The 22,003-nt window shown below is 43.8% G+C and overlaps 1 protein-coding gene across 1 annotated transcript in view; it reads right to left on the bottom strand.

The window, feature by feature from the left end:
- NCKAP5 (NCK associated protein 5) overlaps positions 1-21,709 on the bottom strand; it is a 1,102,730-nt gene extending 1,081,021 nt beyond the window's left edge. The window contains exon 1 of the mRNA XM_082397785.1: positions 18,034-21,709. The gene's annotated coding sequence lies outside the window, so the exon portion shown is untranslated. The remainder of the gene's footprint in view (positions 1-18,033) is intronic.
- Positions 21,710-22,003: the final 294 nt, after the last annotated feature.

The following is a 22,003-nucleotide window of genomic DNA, read 5'->3' as shown; positions in this document are numbered from 1 at the left end:
TCGCTGTACAATTACAGTCCCATTAAATCTAAGTTAACTGCCCATTTGAGTCACTAAATCTAATCTGTTACTTTGCAACATACATGCAGCGAGTTTCCATCATGACGGAATCATAACCAGATTTCGCTCATGGCTCTGGGAAAAGTTCTGCAATAACATTTTAACAAGGGCTGGATGATGCATACATGCAATAACAATCTGCCTTCAGATTCAGATGGGAGTCCAGTGCTCATATTAACACATCAGTCGTGGAAAACAGGCAGGACCACTTGATTCATGCAAGCAACAGGCAGCCTGATGCATGCTGCTTGCTCTTCCTACTTAATCATGACAAGGGGAAATTCCAAAGCATCGCACGTCTTTGCACTAAAAACCCAACTTCAAGGCTCCCCCATTTTGTTGTGGACAACTTCTGAGGGATCAGCCAAGATGATCCCTGGTTTGTATTCCCCCCACCCAACACAATGCAAAAACTTCAAAAGAGTCCAAAACGGGGCTGGCCTCACAGCATTCAAAACGTTGTGCATAAGGGTCTTAAGAGGAAATAGCTTTGAAAAGACAGCCATCAAGTGCTCCTGGGGCAGGCAAGAGAAAGAAAAGATCCCTCAGGAGGCAGCTGGCGCATCCAGCTGCTGAGGGAAGCCACGTGATGGATGGCTTCCACTGGGGACAATGGACGGCCATGAGGGACAGGTCTTTGTTTCGGGGTTCCTGCACCCTCTCCTTTGACCTGCCCCACTGACCTGTGTGCTTGTGCACATGGCAGGGACGCCCTGGTCCTCTGCAAGTTAAGGCCCAGCACGATCACTCCTGCAAAGGGCCTGCTGCCTGCAGCTCCCTGCTCCCCCAGCCCCCATTTCCACACAGTCTGGCCAGATGGTGACAGGGTTGGAGGTGGAATCCTGGACTCCGAAGGACAAGGCTTCCAATGTGCAAATTCGTTCCAGGATTAGCACAAATCAATTGCACAGAAAGATGAAGAGCTGGGGGACGGGGGTGGGCACTTGTTTTTCTCAGAAGGGGACAGCAAGTAAGCAATCACACCCAGGTGGTGACTTAAGGCATAATTAATTTGTGTTCCCAGGGATATTTTCCAATTCAAAGTAGAAAGAGGGCAGTTCTAAGAATCTGATGAAATTCAGCATATTCCTCCCGCAGCCGTAGATTTCTGGTCAGCTTTGTGGGTGTGAAGGGCAGGCCTGAGCCCATGGTGTCACTACACGCGTCACCCACTCTGGCCTCCAGATCCTCGTCCATAAAACATGTTAATATGTCCTACCGTGCCTGGTCACAAGAGCCTTACCAGAACACGTGAACTCAAAAATGCAGTGGAGAAAGAAAAATACTGCGTGACCTCACTTAAATGTGGAATCTAAAAAAGTTGAATTCATAGAAACAGAGAGTAGAGGTTTTTCTGTTTTGTTTTGTCTTATTTTATGGAAAATGTCAATAACTTATTTTATTATTATTAATATAAGCATCTGATGGTAAAGAAATGAAGGTAATTTTACAAACTGAGAATTTTGGCAAGTACATGAAATTTCCGTTTTACTGTAGTTTTATATCACATTAGTTCAAATGCATTTCTCTACAACTACTCCAAAATAGCTCTTCTGGAATTATTTCGGTCATCCTTAACATGAAACTTTTACCAAAGACTTTGAATCTAAAACAAACATATAAAATTTCAAATTAGCAACTTTTAAGTATGAATGGGATAAGAAATAAAGTCATCAGATGATGGCTGGGGCTGTTAGTTTCCAACAAGACACTGTTGAAATGTTTCTTTTTCTGATACATCAGGTATAAATCAGAACCTTTAAAAAATAAGGGCAGAACCAAAGTACAATAAAGAAGCCTCTGCAGCTTAAGCTCTCTGTTTGGGGGAAATGAGGAGACATTGGTCAAAGGTACAAAGCTGCAGTTATGTAGAATGAATACTTTCTAGAGATCTAATCTATAGCATGATGACTATAGTTAACAATACCAAACTGCACACTAGAAATTTGCTTAGAGAGTAAATTTCAGGTGTTCTCACTAAAAAATAAAAAGATACTTATGTGAGAGATGGCTATGTTAATTAGCTTAACTATAATAATCATTTCACAGTGTGTGTGTGTGTGTGTATATATATATATATATATATATACATAAATATCACGGTGTACACATTAAAAATACACAATTTTTATTTTAAAATTTTAAATGGAATTAAATATTTAATTTTTAATTAGAAAATTACTGCATCCTTTTAAAAAATTTTTATTGGATTATAATTCATTTACAATGTTGTGTTAGTTTCAGGTGTACAGTACCACATCTTCTTTATTCATTCATCTGGAACACTTAGTTTGCTTCCATATCTTGGCTATTGTAAATAATGCTGCTATGAACATTGGGGTGCATGTATCTTTTTGAATTACTGTAGTGTTTTTGTTTTTTTCAGATACAGACCAGGATTAGAACTGCTGGGTCATATGGTAGTTCTATTTTTAGTTTTTTGAGAAACAACCATACTGTTTTTCACAGTGGCTACACCAATTTACATTCCTACCAACAGAGTAGGAGGGTTCCCTCTTCTCCACATCCCCAGCAATATTTATAATTTGTGTTCTTTTTGATGATAGCCATTCTGGCAGGTGTGAGGTGATATCTCATTGTGGTTTTGATTTGCATTTCCCTGATGATCAGCCATGTTGAGCATCTTTTCATGTGCCTGTTGGCCATCTGCATTTCCTCTTTGGAAAAATGTCTATTCAGTTCCTCTGCTCATTTTTTAATCAAGTTGTTTGTTTTTTGATATTGAGTTGTATGAGCTGTTTATCTATTTTGAGTATTAACCCCTTATTAGTCGTATTATTTGCAAATATTTTCTCCCATTCTGTAGGTTGTCTTTTTGTTTTATCGATAGTTTCCTTGGCTAAGCAAAAGCTTTTAAGTCTAATTAAGTCCCATTTGTTGGGGGGAGGTGCAATACAGAGGTAGGGGATTAAGAGGTACAAACTATTAGGTATAAATAAGCTACAAGGATATATTGTACAACACAGGGAATTTAGCAAATATTTTATAATAACCATAAATCGAGCATAACCTTTTAAAATTGTGAATCATTATACTGTACGCCTGTAATTTATATAATATACATCAACTATACTTCAATTAAAAATGCTAAATAAGTAAATAAAGTAAAGGTAAGTGAGCGAGAAAGCAATGTAAAAACACAAGAGGGGGGCTTCCCTGGTGGCACAGTGGTTGAGAATCTGCCTGCCAATGCAGGGGACACAGGTTCGAGCCCTGGTCTGGGAAGATCCCACATGCCGCGGAGCAGCTAGGCCCGTGAGCCACAATTACTGAGTCTGCGCGTCTGGAGCCTGTGCTCCGCAACAGGAGAGGCCACGATAGTGAGAGGCCCGCGCATCGCGATGAAGAGTGGCCCCCACTTGCCGCAACTAGAGAAAGCCCTCGCACAGAAACGAAGACCCAACACAGCCATAAAATAAAAATAAATAAATAAATAAGCAAATACGGTTAAAAAAAAAAAAACAAGAGGGACTCATCTAATGACTTCCCAAAATATCATAATCATTTGTGAACGCCCAAGTCTGGTGATAATAATAGCTACAATTTACTACACACCTACTTTGTGGAAGGAAACATGGAAGCACTGAAATAAGCATCACTAAGCCTCACAACCCTGCCACAGAGCATTCTCATTAACCGAGTCAGGCAGCTCATAAGCAGGTGAGCTAGGTTTGAACTTAGTTCTTCTGCTGGAAAGCCTGTACTCCTTTTGCAGTGAGTGTCATCTGTGTCGGGCTCCAGAGCCCCCAAGGCTGTCCTGGAGCTCAAGTTCAGGTCTACACGGAGCACAAGGGTCTTTCGGCCCTCAGCACCTGAGCGGTGTCATGTCCCCACCAACAAACCTCCACGTTGACAAAGACTCCTCCTCCCGGGCTCCACACCTTCTTCTCAGTGACTTTGAATCACTCGTCACAGATGTGCCCTCTCTACTCGAAGTTTCCGTGTAAAAACCTAAAAGCACACATATCCTCCCTCCCTACCCTACCTGCCCAGCCAGCATATCCCATGAGTCAGCCCCACCCAGTCACTCAGGTGGAAACTCAACATCATGCCTTGCTCTTGTCGATGAAAATAATCGATGAACGATCAATAATAAGAATAGAAGAGTTTTGGTTGAGCCAAACTGAAGACTAGCCCAGAAGCCTGTTTCCCAGATGACTGTGAGAAACACCTCCGGAGAAGTAGGGTTTTCAGCACAGTTTTATATCTTGTCAAGAACGAAGAATATTAAAGTCAGGGATCCATTTCTTCAAGGTTCTGAAAAAACAGAACAGAACGTACACGTCCAGCATGTACAGTATGTCCTTGGCACCTGGGAAGGGAGTCTTATCATCAAAGGAGTCCCAGCACTGGTGTCCCAGAAGGAGGGGCATTTCATCTTTATTTTTAACATGGACATTATTTCTGGCCAGTGTGCCCTTTTTTTTTAATAATTAAAGCAGATGTACAACGTATGTGTGATAGGCCACAAACAGGCTGTTTTAGTTACCATCAAATTCAAGTTAACTCATGTACGAGCCAGAATGACTTTGCTATATCTCAATATGTGGAAATTCCTTTTATCACTCTTCTCTCACCTTCTTCCACCTCCACTCCTGCAGCCCCACCCTGGTTTAGGCCTTTAGTACGTTCCATCTGTATAGATACCACAATTTCCCATCCTATCTCTCCTAGAAATAGGTCTGCCATCACTTCCTGAAGTACAGCTAGGACCCTATCCTTACCTTGCTCAGAAAACAGTCACTCTCTGTTATCTCCACAATAAACGTAAACTCTTTCATAAACATTCAAAATCCTCCTTGATTTGATATCAACCTACATTCTGAGATGACACCCCCAGGTTTCTCCATCACCTACATGAATCTACTATCAGAACCAGCCAGTCAGAAATTGACTGGGCGGGATTTGCTAGGGCGAGGACTAGATACCAGACAGATATTCCATAGCTGAGGGGGTCTGGCAGCTGTGACTGCAGACATCTGGGCTGGCACGTGGCCTAGAGCAGGTAGAGGGGTCTTACCAAAGCAGTCATACCAGGTACAAGACCCACATTCCATATCCACAAAAAACAAGGTACATTCCCAGGTCTTGGGAAACTTGTACACCAGACAGGATACAAGCCAGACAGAGGGGAATGAGACAGCAGCACGAGACAGGAATTGCCTTTCAAGGTAGGAGCTGAAGCACAAAGAACCAGGTAAGAGCTCGGGTATTCAAACAAGAATAACAGAGCAGAGCAGAGAAGAAGCAGGAGCAAGAAAGGCAGATGCAGGGCTGTTGGATAGCTTGCTTGGGTACACTGCATTTTTCTTAACTTAGCAGTATGGTGTCCACAGCTTTGTACTAGAGTGTTTTGTTTTTGTAATTACATAGGTGTAAGTTACCGTGGTAAATTAGAGGCATAATCAACCTCCCTTCCCCACATCAGAGATGAAGGATTTGTGACAGGAGAGGCACAAGCTGAGACAGCAGTGGTGGAGTCTTCCCATGATGTGTGGAAAATAGTTTATCCTGCTTTTTGTTGCCACCATGATGGAAAATTTGAGAAATGTACTATGTCCCCGAAAAAAAGCGAACCAAAAAGCCAGTTTCACAATTTGTGTAGCTGAGTTCATTCATTATTGTGTTTCATGGTTTCTGAGGTTCCTGGCAATTATTTTTTTTATTTTGTCCTAGTGTTGGGATGTTATATTTTGATATGGGGTTGGGGGAGTAGAGGAGGAAAACTGTAAACTGGGGAAAGAAACTGGGTGATTTGTACCTCTTCCCTCCCCATCCCACACTACGTGACTGATAAAACAGTCATTCTCATTTTGGAATTTGGTTTCAGTCACTCTCAACAAATTCTTTTGTCATTGTCATAAGCCTCAGAGTTACAGAGCCCTGCAGGCATAGTTACACACATGTTTCTGGGCTTGGGGTATCAGAGCCGACTGTTTTGTTTGATATTCTAGCATCTAGCTTCAGTAACACTGGGTAAGCCGATAGAGGCAAAACCACCTCTAACAGAACTGATGCCTGAAAAAGACTTAATTCTCTATGGATGTGATACAAGCACTCCAACATGGCCACAAAGAAGGAGACGGCTTCTGCCTTTTTGCAGAACTGATGTAAATTAGAACATTTCCTGAGACAGATCAGCCTGGAGTAAGTTTCCAGTTGACTTGCCATTTAACCGGGGGACAAGCTCCCACATCACAATGCAGTGCAGAGGAAAACCCCTTGTAATTTCTATCGGGTTTCCACATTTTTTCGTTCATGGCGTGGAAAATTGTCCGTGTGTGGCTCAAAGTTTAAGTAGGCTGGTGGGAATCCGTCCAAAGCTCGACCCGGCACATAGCTGGAGCTTAACAAATATCTGTTGATTACCACTGTGAAAATTGAATGGTCCTTCTGGTCACCCTACCCTCAAATACCCAGCAGATGCTTTCGAAATTTCAGCCACTCCAGCAGCTGCAGGAATCCCCCTATATGTAGATTCTCCTGCCAGATGGCCATGAATGTAAAACAATAGTTTGGGTCCATTTTCAAGAATTTTGAAAAAATAAATGAAGGCTTCTATTTTATGCTTTCAACATATATTTATTGTTTGGAATTTATCAGGCTTCGTGGCCTCCATCATTATTTAAACAGCCTTCCTATATTTGGAGAATGTGCTCCCTTATGAGCCCTGGCTCCCCACGGTGGAAACTAGAAATACTTGCCTTTTCCAGCCTTGGATTTCAAAAATCAGAGATTTGATTCACAAGAGATGTTGACGTCAAGGGAAGCGAAGAGGGCAGAACTGGGAGGAATGCTTTTCCAGCCAGCGGTGGTTGGGGAAATAATGCTGATAAGCGGCAGCAGTGGCAGAAGCCCTTGTCCTCCGCCAGGCTGGGATCTGAGGTATTTGTGCCCAGTGGTGGAAGCAGGGTCTTTACTGACCAGCCTCATGCGGTTGGGGGGAGGGGGTAGACATTGATCCTGACCAAGTGGTCTCCGATGATTATGCTGGTCCTTCCACAGACTCTGTGAACACTTGAACTAATATATTTCATTTATATATATTCTGTTTTAAGTAAAGGAGGTTCAGATGCTACCAGCTAAGAATGCTGGCTGCTGCGTTCGCACATTGCTAAATGCCACAGTAGGTGTGGGGATGCAAAGACAAGTAAGACGTGAACGCAGCTTCTAAGATTCCACGGCCTGGAGAGGGGAACAGGCTGAAGCCCATCGATGGGATGCAGTGCGATCAGAGCTATGAAGTGGGCACACGAGTAGACCTGGGTGCGGAGGGCAGAAGGAAGGGAGAGCCTGCACGGAGAGTGCACGCCCCTCTGCGCCCGGGCAATGGACACTGACCGCTCCGCCCCCGGACCCTCCGGCCATGCCTGGACAGAGGGCTCCGCCCACCCCTGAAGTCTGGCTTGCTGATAAGGCGATGCTGTTACCTGGTAGGGCTCAAAAATCGCACAGCTGCAAGCCCAGCCCGGCAATGCTGAAGTGCAGCCTCACCCACTGGGCTCCCGTGTCCTCCCCTCCCCTCTGTCTATCTTGCTGTTAACTGGATCTGGGACTTAGACTTCCCTCGTGTCATAGACAAGCTATGGCCATGAGGACCGACGCAGCCACCGGGAGCTCTGGTAGCTCAGGGGGGCGGAGTGTGCAGGGAAAGTGGAATTCCTCGGCACCACCAGTTCTGAACGCCAGAGGAGCAAGCCCGAGTTTGAATCCTTTGGCAGAAAGGAGCCTAGATTGTTGCTTGGTAGTGGGACCAGCCCCTGAAGGCACCACCCTTTCAACTCCTTATTCTCAAAGTCTGACCATCAATGCTGCAGTCGTGTTTTATTCTGCTTCCTTTAACATCTCTGTAGGAGCATCTTAAACTCAGAGTCTCATGGGTTTTGTGGTCAGCACAGTAAGGAGGCAGGAGATAGCCAATAGCGGGCAGCCAGGGCGGAAGCTCAAATCATAGGCAGAGCAGGAAAGGTGGGTGTCAAGGGGCTGGGCAGAGAAGTGGAGGAAGCTGCAAGGCTGTGAGCCGGTGTGGTCCCCAGGCTGGGGTACACTCCCATCACCTGTGCAGCCTCTCATCTCTGCTTCCTCCCTCTCCCCAGCTCCGATTCGCCTCTGTGCTGCCCTCAGGTGCACATCCCATCCGGGCCTGAGGAGGGAGCTGTCGGCATGTTCCATCAAAGCACAGGAATCGCCCGGCCGCCCACCCGGGAAGCCTGGCTCCGCCCATGAATTGACCTCCCGGCAGGCAATAGTTTCGCCTAAAGCACAACTGAACCGCTTTGTTCACTGTACCCAGCAACCCTCACCGGCAACAGCCTCCTAACGGTGACCGGTTCCCTAGGGTGCCTCTCCTAGCCAGGGCCTTTCTGCGGTGTGGTCCCTCCCAGGCCAGACATCAGGTTCCTTTAGGTTGTGTACACATCTGAGGGGGAAATAATCACAGCACAGCGACAACATTGCATCATTTCCCTTTCACTTCTCTTCCCATCCCTTCTTGCATCAGAGAAGCCTTCTCAGCTCGAGGCTGGTGTGGCTTGAAGGTTTCCACCACTTTTGCTAACTTCCCTGTGTAACAAGACAACCAGTCGCAAGCTCGGGCAGCAACAGCTAGCCGAAAGCCATAATGTTGTTTTGTTTTCACTGTATTTCTACAATGCATACAAAGATATATATGTATCCATATATATGCTTTACTACTACCTATTTGCATTCAGGCTAATAATATTGACATTAATTTCCCTTCTAATTTTTAAATACCTTTTTTAAAAATAAATGAATGTAACCTAGAAAAAGTGAGTAAAATTTTTAAAAATGATAAGGACCTAGACACGGCAGAAATTGTGCCAGCCCCCAAACAACTGAAGTTTGGAGATCATGTCCCTAAGATATGGCCCTCCATCCTGTTCCCTTTTCTCCCGCTCAGGCTCAGCTCCTGGGGGGTTCCCATCACGGGCAGTCAGCCAAAGCTGGGGCACTTGAAGTCATTGGCATTTGATTCTTTGCCCTTTTTAAATTGTTTTCTTCTCTGTTTGTCTTTCACCCCATTTCCCCATTAGGGGGTGAGTTCCTTGAGGGCAAAGACAATGTCAGCACTTTCTTTCCAACTGGCTTGCAGCTGACAGTCGTGGTATTAGGCGCACAGTGGGCGTTCAATAAACGCCGCTGCTCTGCATTTAACACTCAGGCAAAAACAACACTCACACTGGAAAAATAGGTCATCTCTTTGGCAAATGCAACAGGATTCACCAGGACAGACTCAGTGAACGGTGTAAATGAACAACAACAAACAAGAAACTCAGCCTCTTGGAAAAATCACATCTTTGTTGTGAAGATGCCAGAATGTCTGAAAATGGCTAAAACCTGGGGATTTTCCATAGATTAGTCATGTGGTTTAAATAATTAGAACTGAAGGCCTATGGGTATGAGATTGCCCCCAGTGAAACCTGAGCGGGTTCCAGGCGAAGTTTAGTCATATGTAAAGAGGAGAAGTACCTCATACTGACAGCAAGGAATTAAAAGAAGGGAGAAATCAAGAAGGGACCTGCAGCCTGGAGAGGAGAGAAAAGCCATGTTACATGGGCTGGGCCTAGAGAGAGGTGTGCAGAAAACTCAGGCAATGTGCTGAATATATTTGCAATTTTACAGAAAGAGTCCAGCCTAGATCACAGGCATTTGGGGTATTTGTTTTAATAACATTCTAAGTGAAAGCCGTCTCTCTGGTAACAGAATTTCTTTCCATTTTTATGAAGTCAAAGATGAAAAATAAGCTAAAGCAAAGGAATCTAATTTCCTATAATAAGGTTTTGTTTTGAGTCACTTATAAATGCGCAATCACGGGGCCTTAGACACCAGAAGGCATATGTTGATCATGGAAATGAAATAAGAAAAATAAAATCTAAGAAACCCACTCATAAATATTGACCTTTCCCCACCTCCACCTCTCACCTACAACTCCACACATGTGTGCCCACACACACACTCACACACCCGGGGAGAAATAACAACACTGGCTTTCAGAGGCTATGTGAGACAGACTGTGAACGGACCTGTTCCCTAGATAGAACACATTTGTTCAATAAATTCATCACCTCTGGGTGGAAGTCCATGGAATTCAACACTGCTGCCAAACACACCCAAACTTAGAAGTGGTCAGGGATACCACGTGGTCCCGAGTAGCCCACTGGAGGCTGAGAGTCGTCAGGGGCCCCTTGAAGAGGGCCAGCAGAATTGTACACTATACCCTTTCTCAACCAGGTCAAACTCATCTTTCATCAGCGAAAGATTATGGTCTTATTGCAGGCTCCGAAGTCAGTGACACACCTTCTCAACGTCTATTCCATTTTGGCAGTTTCACCCAAGCCATGTACCTTGTAGCCATTTTAGCATATGCTTTGTCCGGAATATTGCCTACAAATGCTCGTGAATCTTTAGTTTCATCAATTCTCCCCAGTTTTTCTTGTTCCTGAAAGAGCAAAGGTGTGACCCCCACTTCCCATTTATCTGTATTTGGAATTGTTATCGTGAGCTATGAGCCAATGCCATCCCTCCCTTTGTTGCTCTCATTTTTGCATCTCTTTTAGACTTCCAGTCTCCCTGTTTCCAGGACATGAAACTAATTGCATCCTTATCCTATGAAGTCACATGCCTTCCTCTATACTAACTGCCAATCAGTCCTCCCTGCACCAGGACTAAATATCAGTTATGCAGATTGTGTCAGATCTGTGGTCCCACAGAGCGTCTTCTAGTTTTCCCTCGTTCTCTTGGCTGGACAACCTCTCCCTCTTCGACTGTCCCTCCATCGTTCTAGAGGTTCTCCTGCACCCAAACTTTGGACATGGTTCGTACACACATGAGGGAAACTTATCCTTGACCCCAGAAGCCTAGACTAAGTCTTTATAACTTTTTCTACTTTTCCCTGAATATACTCTTATTGGTCTTTTTTTTTTTCCTACGTGGGCCAATATTCATCCAGAACCACTTATTCAAATAAGAAGAACTGTCACTAGTGACTTAAAAACAATTTTTTTTGGAATCCAGCTGCCCCTGGGAAAGAGTCATTGGAAGCTCTGAACAGAATATCAATATTGTTGTGTGTGTACATTCATGTTTATATGCATAGAGTGCCATAGAAATCGTGGGAGTTAGCAGTCAACCAGACCTGGATTTGAATCCCAGCCCCACCAAGAACCTCAGGTACCATCATTGACCCTTATAAGTTTCAATTACCTGACCTGAAAAGAACAACAGAGATAATAGGAGCTACTTCAGTAAGTTGGTACAAGAATTAAATGAAATAAGGTCCTTTGCACAATATCTGGATCATATAAGCTTTCGATAAATGCGAGCAAAATGTAGAAATGATCATTTTATTGGTAGTAGTAGTAGTATTGCAATGACTAGTAGTAATTATGTCTAGTATTAAAGTAGTATTGCTATCATTTGAATTCAGAAGACCTGGTTTCCAAACTAGGTCAGAATTTCATGTCCTCCTCTGCAATAGCGATCAAGGATTAAGACTGTGGATTCAAATCCTAACTCCTCTGCCTTCTTCATTTATTAGTTACACAGTGTGGAGCAAGTTACTCAATTGCTATGAGACTCAGCTTCTTCATCTGTAAAGTGCAGGTGATAATAGCACCTACTCCAAAGGGCCATTGTCATTATTAAATGAGTCGATGCATGTAAAATGTTTCAGAGTGCTTGGCACTTAGTAAGTACTCAAGAAATGTTTCTAAAATCTGCAATAGGGTATATTGACATCACCACGCAGGTTATGAAGAAGATTTGAGGTAATGCATGAAAAGCACCCATCCCATGACACTGTCTGGTTGGTATAAGTGATTCTTAAGCCAGGATGTAGTTTAGGATTACCTGGAGAGACTTTTTTTTTTCTTTTTATAAATTTATTTACTTATTTATTTTGGCTGCATTGGGTCTTCGTTGCAGCGCGTGGGCTTCCTCTACTTGCGGAGAGTGGGGGCTACTCTTTGTTGTGGTGCGTGGGCTTCTCATTGCCGTGGCTTCTCTTGTTGCGGAGCACGGGCTCTAGGCGCACGGGCTTCAGTAGCTGTGGCACGTGGGCTCAGTAGTTGTGGCTCGGGGGCTCTAGAGCGCAGGCTCGGTAGTTGTGGCGCACGGGCTTAGGTGCTCCGCGGCATGTGGGATCTTCCTGGAGCAGGGCTCGAACCTGTGTCCCCTGCATTGGCAGGCAGATTCTTAACCACTGCGCCACCAGGGAAGTCCCTACCTGGAGATTTTTTTTTTTTTCAATTTATTTAAGATATTTTTTTTTCTTTACTATACTTATTGATTTTTTTTTAATATCTTTATTGGAGTATAATGGCTTTACAATGTTGTGTTAGTTTCTGCTGTATAACAAAGTGAATCAGCTATATGTAAACATATATTCCCATATCCCCTCCCTCTTGCATCTCCCTCCCACCCTCCTTATCCCACCCCTCTAGGTGGTCAGAAAGCACCGAGCTGATCTCCCTGTGCTATGCGGCTGCTTCCCACTAGCTATCTATTTTACATTTGGTAGTGTATATATGTCAATGCTAGTCTCTCACTTTGTCCCAGCTTACCCTTCCCCCTCCCCGTGTCCTCAAGTCCTTTCTCTACGTCTGCGTCTTTATTCCTGTCCTGCCCCTATGTTCATCAGAACCTTTTTTTTTAGATTCCATATATATGTGTTAGCATATGATATTTGTTTTTCTCTTTCTGACTTACTTCACTCTGTATGACAGACTCTAGGTCCATCCACCTCACTACAAATAACTCAATTTTGTTTCTTTCTATGGCTGAGTAATATTCCATTGTATATATGTGCCACATCTTCTTTATCCATTCATCTGTCAATGGACACTTAGGTTGCTTCCATGTCCTGGCTATTGTAAATAGAGCTACAATAAACATTGTGGTACATGTCTCTTTTTGAATTATGGCTGTCTCAGAGTATATGCCCAGGAGTGGGATTGCTGGGTCATATGGTAGTTCTATTTTTAGTTTTTTAAGGACCCTCCATACTGTTCTCCATAGTGGCTGTAACAATTTACATTCCCACCAGCAGTGCAAGAGGGTTCCCTTTTCTCCACAACCTCTCCAGCATTTGTTGTTTGTAGGTTTTCTGATGATGCCCATTCTAACTGGTGTGAGGTGATACCTCATTGTAGTTTTGATTTGCATTTCTCTAATGATTAGTGATGTTGAGCATCCTTTCATGTTTTTGTTGGCAATTTGTATATCTTCTTTGGAGCAATGTCTGTTTAGGTCTTCTGCCCATTTTTGGATTGCCTACCTGGAGATATTTTAATAAAACGAATGCATCTGTCTCACCCCAGACCAATTACACCAGTAATCTCTAGGAGCGGGGCCAGGGCATTTTCAAAACTCCTCCATATGATTTTAATGTGCAGCTAGGTTGAAAAATCCCTTGCCTAGCAACAAAGATAACTCGCTAAAAGATAGTCATTTTTACTCTCCATCTATATACACACATATCCAAACCCACACAAAAAAAAAGGAAGAAAAAAATGTTCCCTGATTTATAAAAAGATTAAGCACTTTATCAAAAACATTCTGAAATTATGCTGTCTACATCCATGCTCCAAACTACCAAATATTCATTTACTAAACAGGAGACAGCTGCCAGAGAACAGTGAGAAGCTGATAGACATGAGAGAAAGCCTTAGTAGCCAAGGCCAGACTATAGAGTTACACAATGCCTTGTACATTGGCAGGGCTCAACGGCTGTTTGCTGAACTGAGTTGATACTATGATGTAAGTCAATGGGAGAAGACTGATTAATAAATGACACTAAGGCTTAAGGCAAGATACACACATGCATGTATACATACACAGTCACACATACACACACACGCACACACATACACACGCACATACACCATGGAGGAATGCGGGCGAGTGGGAACGGGGAGTGACTGCTAAGTATGGGGTTTCTTTTGGAGGTGATGAAAATGTTCCAGAATTAAATAGTGGTGATGGTTACACAACTCTATATGAAAAATCATTGAATTGTGCACTTAAACAGGTGAATTTTATGTCATGTAAATTAATCTTACTAAAGCTGTTAGGAAAATTGATATTCTTAAAGATGACTGTGATCTACCAAAAAAATAGCTTAAAAATTTTCGTACATTTTAGCAAAGAAGGCTGAATAATATATATTTTAGGAAAAGTCATTTAATACTTTAGCCTTTTAAGTTATGCGGACATTTGTTAACGTAGTCAATCTCATTTCCCAACAACACTAGATGAATGAGGCTGGTGGACATGGATTTTGCAGAGCAGCGGGTCCCTTGCAGCTTCACCCTGTTCCCACAGGAGGAAACTTGGGTGTGGAGGTCCTTGCCCCCGCATTATTTCTCAAGAACGTCCAGCCTGCTAGAATTCTCTGGCTTCCACTGGGCCAGCCTGGGAGTCAACTGTACCCTCCCTTGTGGGCAGAGGTGAGTCCCAGGAGGCCCTGCATACTGGTTGGTTCCATTAGGCTCAGTGCTCTTTAGCTGACCTGCTAATGCTATTTAAAATATCTCTTAGGAGAGTCTATTATGTTACCAATCCAGGAGCCATTTACTTCTCCCCTGGTTTACAGAATCTCAGTTTTGTTTACATTGCAAAGTGCACAATCTCAAGGGATAACTTGTATTTGCTTTTAAGTCAATCATGGTAATCCATTTCTTTGTTAGTGAGTGGTCTAGTGGTGGGCAAGATGTCCAGGTCTGGCAAATAAGGCGAAGTCCACCTGAGGGTATATTGGAAATATATATTCCTTGATTATAAAAAAATTTAAAAATTAAAAAAATATATATATGGATGTTCAAAGATAGGTCAGCCTCTTTGCTGTCTTCCTGGAGTGTGATTGTGTGTAGATATCTTGAGATCAAGATGGGGAGGCATTTCCTAAATGTAGAGGTTGGAAAAGCAGAAGAAGGGCAAGAACCTGGATCCATTGTGAGATCACCAACTTGTTGAATCAACTTTGAAACCACCTACCTTCTAACTTTCCATTATGTAAAATAAATATATTACTTAATCCACCATTACTTGAGTGTTCATTACATGCAATCAAAATGATGTTAACTGGAACATCTGCCAACCTAAAGATTCATAGTTCTTTCTAGACCTGGGCTTTCTGATAGCATCAGTCAGAATTTGGTTTGACTATATACAAGTACAGTTTAAACAAGAAGAAGTCAAAGAAGTTCAGAGGTAGGAATTCCAGGGCTAGCATGATGGTTCCACAGCCATCACGGATTCAGGTTTCTTCTATCAATCTGCATTATCATCCTTAAGCTGCCATCCTCAAGATCACCTCATGGTCCAAGGTGGCTGCTGAAGCTCCAGCCTTCACATTCACATTCCAGGACAAAGGAAAGGAAAAGTGTGGAAGGACAATAAGGGAGAATACCCTAGAACTGAATCTCCCATAAGGAATACCTCAGAAGTGCAATATGACACTGTTTATACCTCATTGACTAGAACTAGGTCATGTCATCTCATCTTATTGCAAAGAAGGCTGGGAAATGTCTTCTAGCTGGGTACCTTGTTGTGGGGTCCTATTTTTAGAAAGAAGCATAAAGTGGGTATTGCAAAGACAATGAGAAATCTCTGATACATAGAGGATAAGTCCTTGATTAATCTCAGTACACTCTTCCATTAACCAAAGGTAACAGAAGATGCTTTATGCAAAGTCTCTCCAAAGAAGTTAGGGTGGTAGACAGTAAAGTCAGCACATCAGATGTCTTCAGTGTGATAAGACATGTGTTTTTTAAGATGACACTTTGAAAATGGGTAATATATATTTAAATGAAATCAAATCAAATTCCTGGGTTACAGGGAACTCAGATTATTATTACTATTATTTTATTTTTTTTGACCGCACCACACGGCTTGTGGGATCTTAGTTCCCTGACCAGGGACTGAACCCGGGCCCCTGGCAGTGAAAGTGTGGAGTCCTAACCACTGTACTGCCAGGAATTCCTAGAACTCAGATTAAATACCGTGAATTGCTGGATCACTAATGGCACCCAGGTTGTCCCAGAAGATTCTGGAACTACCCAAGAACAGGTGTAACTTAAGACAGGGCAACCATAAAGCAGAAAGAAATAGCACTGGATACTGCAACTATAACTAACCAAAGTAGCCATTTTTAAACTTTAATTTTAAAAAATTTAGCTAATGGGAAACAACTAGTATACTGACTTTTGTGCCAATGAAACTTATTCTGAGGGAAAACTTAGGATAAAATACCTTCTGCTACCTGTAGTTAATTAAAGAATATTCTTTTACTGCCCCTTTATGTGTAAACCCCATTGGTTTCTCAAATCTGTGGTAACAAGGAAAAAACATATGGAATAAATTGGATTCTGGAACTGATAAAAGACTGTGATATTAAGTTCTAATTTCAAATATCATTGCTCATCAAAACAGACCGACTTCTCTCCCTGATTAACTTTATATAAAAGAAATGTTATACATTCGAACTTACAAAATAAATTTATGCTGATAGACTGCGGCATTGTCTATTCAATATCATGGAATCCCAAATAAGATTTAATTTGAAGACAATTCTGCTCCTTAAAAAATATTTGGAGGCAAATTGCAAAAATTGTTTGAAAGCTACTATCTCATTCTAAAAGTGAAAGTCAGTCCAAATGTGGTTTGTACTTCTCTTCTGACTTCCAAACCAAAAACATTAAAAATAAGCATCACAAATCTTATAATTGGATGAAAACTTTACCCCCAGCCATATCCTAATTTATGACTGGATATGAATGCATCTCAGACCATATGCTTGGCTTATACATCCGACCCTCACAAATCACCAGCATTGCACAATTTCAGGCTGAATTGATAACAGGCATTTTTTCTTTAATTCCCCAAGCAAACACCCCAAGGAAGCAGATGTGTGTGTTTAAATCCATGACCATCATCTCTCCTCCTAATTCCATCTACCAGGCTGGCTGTGCCCTGGGCAGCATCTTTGCAGGCCTTTCTCCCGGGCTTTGCAGATACGGCCTCTTGGACGCTGTTCCTTCTTAACTTTCCCGTTCCCATGCCTATTACTCACTATCTTACTGTTTGATGACGGCTAAAGCTTCTCATGCCGCCTGATGCCCCAGGAATGTTATTGCGTCACAAGATTCAGAAAAGTTGCTTCCGTGCAGACACAGAACCCAACTTCTCCCTGTGGTTTTCAGTCCTGCTCTGTGAAGCTGCCTCAGAGGTTGCTGTAAACTGGGAGGCCCTCCCCTCTCCCACAGAAGTGCCTCTTGGATTTGTCTCATAAAATGTCATCTGAACCAAAGCTCCCCGTTTATCTGTAAGACCTTTGGAACCCACAGCTTCCCTCAGCAACGGCCTGAGGGAGGACAAAGTGCTTGCTTTTCCTGTTCTACAGAAAGCCCCCAGCACTTCTGCTACACAGCCAGCTGTGGGAAGCAACAAGACCCTCTTTCTGTCCTAGAACAAGAGGGGCCACCTGTTTCTCATCTTCTGAATTTGAAAGAATAAGCCTGTGTTCACATAGTCCATAACCCAGTGGTTACTTTTATGGACTTGGAATTATATTCCAAAGCTGTCTTTAATCTTTTTAACTGCAGATTATTTTTCAAAAATCCGTCCTCAGGGGAAAACCCCTTGATCATTCCAGCTGCATCTCTCGTGACTCTCTGGGACTCGGAAACACCTACCTCACGGAATGGCATCAGCAGCCAGCTGTGGTCCCAGCACACTGGCCCTTCTGCTGCCTTTGGTGGCATCCCGGCCCAGCAGCACATTGCCCTGTACTCCCTCCCACATGTGAACTTCAGCAGTCCATGCTTCGCTTTAAAGACCTTCCGTGCCTCTTCACTTCCCAGGGAAGCAGCCAGATAGCCTAGCAATGGAGGACCTGAACCCTGGCATCAGACTGCCTGAGATTTTGCCACTTACCTGCTGTGTGATCTCGAGCAAATCGCTTAATGTTGCTAAACCTCAGCTGCGTCAGCGACAAAGCACAGATTGAAAATATCTCCTACCTCTTCATGGGGTGCTGTGAGAAGAAAGCATAGGAGAAGGCTCAGCCTGAGTCTAGCAATGCTTGGTCCACATTAGCTAATGTCACCAATGACATTAGTGTCTGTGCCTCTGCTAAAACACAGCTACCCAGAATCAAGGACCAGCTGGCTCACAGCAGTGTCTAATACTGAACAAACGGATGGATAGATCCGTGCAGTCTGGACTCTCCCAGTGAGCAGGAACCACCAGAAAGTGCAGGGGCTTGGCTGCCTGAGGGATCTGCCTCCACGTCCTGGTTCCCTCTGTTCCAATCGCCTGGGATGGCATCTTGTCTGCCTGAGATGATAACTGATGAACATAATCCATTGCGTGGTGACTATGAGGGTGGAATGGGGTCTCTCTGGAGTGTCAGAGTGGACTTGAGTGGGTCTCCTTCTCCTCAGGGAAGGTTACCTGGAGTGCAGGGAGCTGGGCCCAGCTCCCTTTGGGGTCCAGTAAACACAGGCTGCTTTGGGAAGGAAGCAGATGTGCTCCTAGCATAACACAGCCTGGGCTACAGTTCTCGGGAAACAGTGTTCAAACTATGTAAATGGGGTCTCTGGAAGAAAGTCATCTTTGAGTTGTGAGGTTTGCTGCCTTTTAAACATGTCAGCCAAGAACAAGCTGCAGCCAGGGTGGAAGTTCTCTTTGCGGCCCTCCCCATCCCCCAGATAACCAGCGCTCACGTTCTCCCCTCCCAGACCCCAAGATGGGAGATCCTAAAACAGTGCGTTGCCGTCCACATCCCATGGCAGCAGAAACTGCGAGAAGAGATGCCTCAGCCGTAAGTGGATAGCCAAGGCCAAGAAAAGTGTCAGATGCAAGAGAGGATGTGGAACTTGCTGGTCTCTGAGGGAGGGTAGATGGTCCCAGAAATCCAGTGGGGAGCTCTGGAGAGGGAGGGTTAAGTAAAGAGGAATGTGGGGAAGGGACTGTGACAGCTATGGAGGTGTCCCTAAGATCCTTTCAAGAAGAATTGCTGTCCAGCTGTGAGAAGAGCAGTTAGCTGATGGCCTCCAGCTTTTAGCACCTTCAGGATTTCTGTCAGCTCTTTTGCTGAGGCCACACTCTTCCTGGGCATCCGCCAGCCAGTGACAGGGAGGGAATCTGACCATTTCTGCCCGAAGCAGGACTATACTGGGGCATCTTTGTTCCAAAGCTCTCTGTTGCACTGGCTGAGATTGGTCATCTCTCCCTGTGCCATCTTGCTCTTCTTTGCCCTTCCATCTTTCACAGATTTACTCCTTCCCCTTCCCTGCCCCCCTGCCCCAATCTCTTGTGCTCCTAACTCAGTCTCAGCATGGGCCTTCTGGAGGATCCAACTGACTTAGGAAGGAAGAGGGATCATTAGAAAAGGATAGAAGATGCTCCTGGAAGGCCCTTGAGAAGACCAGAGAGCACGGGCCCCCTAGAGCAGGTAGGTTCTGCTTCTCTGTTCTGGGCAAGGCACATAGGTGGCCAGATTTGGAGATTAGGGCCCAATGCTTAACTATAAATACCCTTCACACCCCACCATGGTTTTTTTTTTTTCTTGAACATATTGTGTGAAGCCCTGGGCAGAGAACCACTGAAATCTTCTGGTGTGTTGTTGGCACCAGGGAACAGCAGGGGAAGAGATGCCTACCACAATGTCACTGACAGGCAGAGAAGTATCACAGCTGAGAACTACAGGTTGTCAAGAGCATCCCCTCCCTGGAGAGATGGTACAATGCCAGTTTTATCAGCTCTGGTGGTGCCTCACCCTAGTAATAGCTAGAGACTCAATGGAGAGAAAAGGATAAGAGCTAGTTCAGAATGCCCACAATGTAAAGTGTATAGTTCAGTGCCCTGCAAACAACAGATGTTCAAAAATTTGTAGTGTCTTTTATCTTATCCATAAATTGACCTGACCCTATTTTTTTCCAAGTTAATCTCCTAACCTATGTTTGAGTTAGGTTCTCCTGCATGTAACAGGACTCCATATAACAGTGTCTTAATATAAAAGTTTATTTTCTTACTCTCATAAAAGAAGTCTAGAATTGGTATGGTAGCTCCATGGTCAGCAGGGCCCCAGGCACTGTATGCCTTTTTACTCTGTAATCTTTACCTTATAGTTGCCAATTTCAAGATGACCTCGTGGTCATAAGATGGCCACTATAGCTCCAGCCATCACATCAATGTTTTAAACAGCAGAAGCATAAAAAAGACAACGCAACAACAAAAAAAGTTTACATTTACAACTGCATCGGGACCTTTTAAAGATCTATGCTGGGAGTACCAGTCTCCCCCAAAGACTTACAGTTACACATCACGGGCCATTTTTGCTGCAAAACATGCCGGGAAATGTAGTTTTACAAATGGCCATATTACTATATCCAATAAAGTGGGGATTTTCCTACGAAGGAAAAGGGAAAGGATAGTAATGTGTAGGCCACTAGCAGTCCCAGCACACTTGCCTTTAAGCTGCTTTTCTCGCAGATCCTCACGCAGAACAAGTCATCCCGACCTCAGAACTGCATAGTGACTCCTGCACCATCTTCTCCAACTGCCCAAATCCGATCCCCCCATCCAAGGTTCCCGGCATGTCTCCCTTTCTCCATGAAGCCATTCCTGACCACCCGAGCGCAGTGACCTCCCCTTCTCTTATTGAGAAGTTATTCAGTTGGTTATTATTTAACTTTTTCTTTATTAGTCGTATACCACCAATGAGAATATGATCATCTAAAAACCAAAACTAGTAGACTAGCATTATCTCTCAAATCACTAGCACAGTGTTAAGTCATAAATGTAGCTGCTGCATGAACCATGTGCTGGATTCATTTAATTATAAAGTATTTCCCATTTCTTCTAAATAAAGTTTGGATTATTTTTTCCTTGCATTGCAATCAAATGACAGTTTCTTTATCTTCATGGAGTTTCATGAAGTCTTTCTACTGTTTATTCCCGTTCATTTGGCATTTCATCTCACCCAGGGACTTGGTGTAATATATAGCCTGGAGCTTATACTGTATGAAGTACATACTCTCCATCTAAGCAGCTGCCCTGATCAGACAGATTTCTAACCTTGGAGCAGGAGATGGGGAGGCCCTCTTCTTGTGCCTAACACTGCTAACTACCTACCCCATAGCTCTTCCTTTTCCACATTAATAGTACTCTGATTTGAAGTAGAGGTAGGATGGAAGGCAGTGATGTTCCCTGCTAAAAAAAACTACTTTCTCACCCCTTGCAGCCATAGGTAGCCATGTGACAGAGCTCTAGCCAATGAGATGGATAGGTGGCCATATGACACAGCCCTAGCCAATGAGATGGATAGGTGGCCATATGACACAGCTCTAGCCAATGAGATGGATGGGGGGGGCCATATGACACAGCTCTAGCCAATGAGATGGATGGGGGGCCATATGACACAGCTCTAGCCAATGAGATGGATGGGGGGCCATATGACACAGCCCTAGCCAATGAGATGGATGGGGGGCCATATGACACAGCCCTAGCCAATGAGATGGATGGGGGGCCATATGACACAGCTCTAGCCAATGAGATGGATGGGGGGCCATATGACACAGCCCTAGCCAATGAGATAGATAGGTGGCCATATGACACAGCTCTAGCCAATGAGATAGATAGGTGGCCATATGACACAGCTCTAGCCAATGAGATAGATAGGTGGCCATATGACACAGCTCTAGCCAATGAGATGGATGGGGGGGCCATATGACACAGCTCTAGCCAATGAGATGGATGGGGGGCCATATGACACAGCCCTAGCCAATGAGATGGATGGGGGGCCATATGACACAGCTCTAGCCAATGAGATACAAATAGGAATTGTTAGATAATGCCTCTGTGAAAGCTCTTTTAACTCCTTGGCACTGACATTTTTGCC

The sequence above is a fragment of the Balaenoptera borealis genome (genome assembly GCF_965194805.1).
Source record: "Balaenoptera borealis genome assembly, chromosome: 6".
NCBI classification, from domain to species: Eukaryota; Metazoa; Chordata; class Mammalia; order Artiodactyla; family Balaenopteridae; genus Balaenoptera; species Balaenoptera borealis.
The sequence above is the reverse complement of the archived record's forward strand: the minus strand, read 5'-3'. Positions and strand labels throughout refer to the sequence as shown.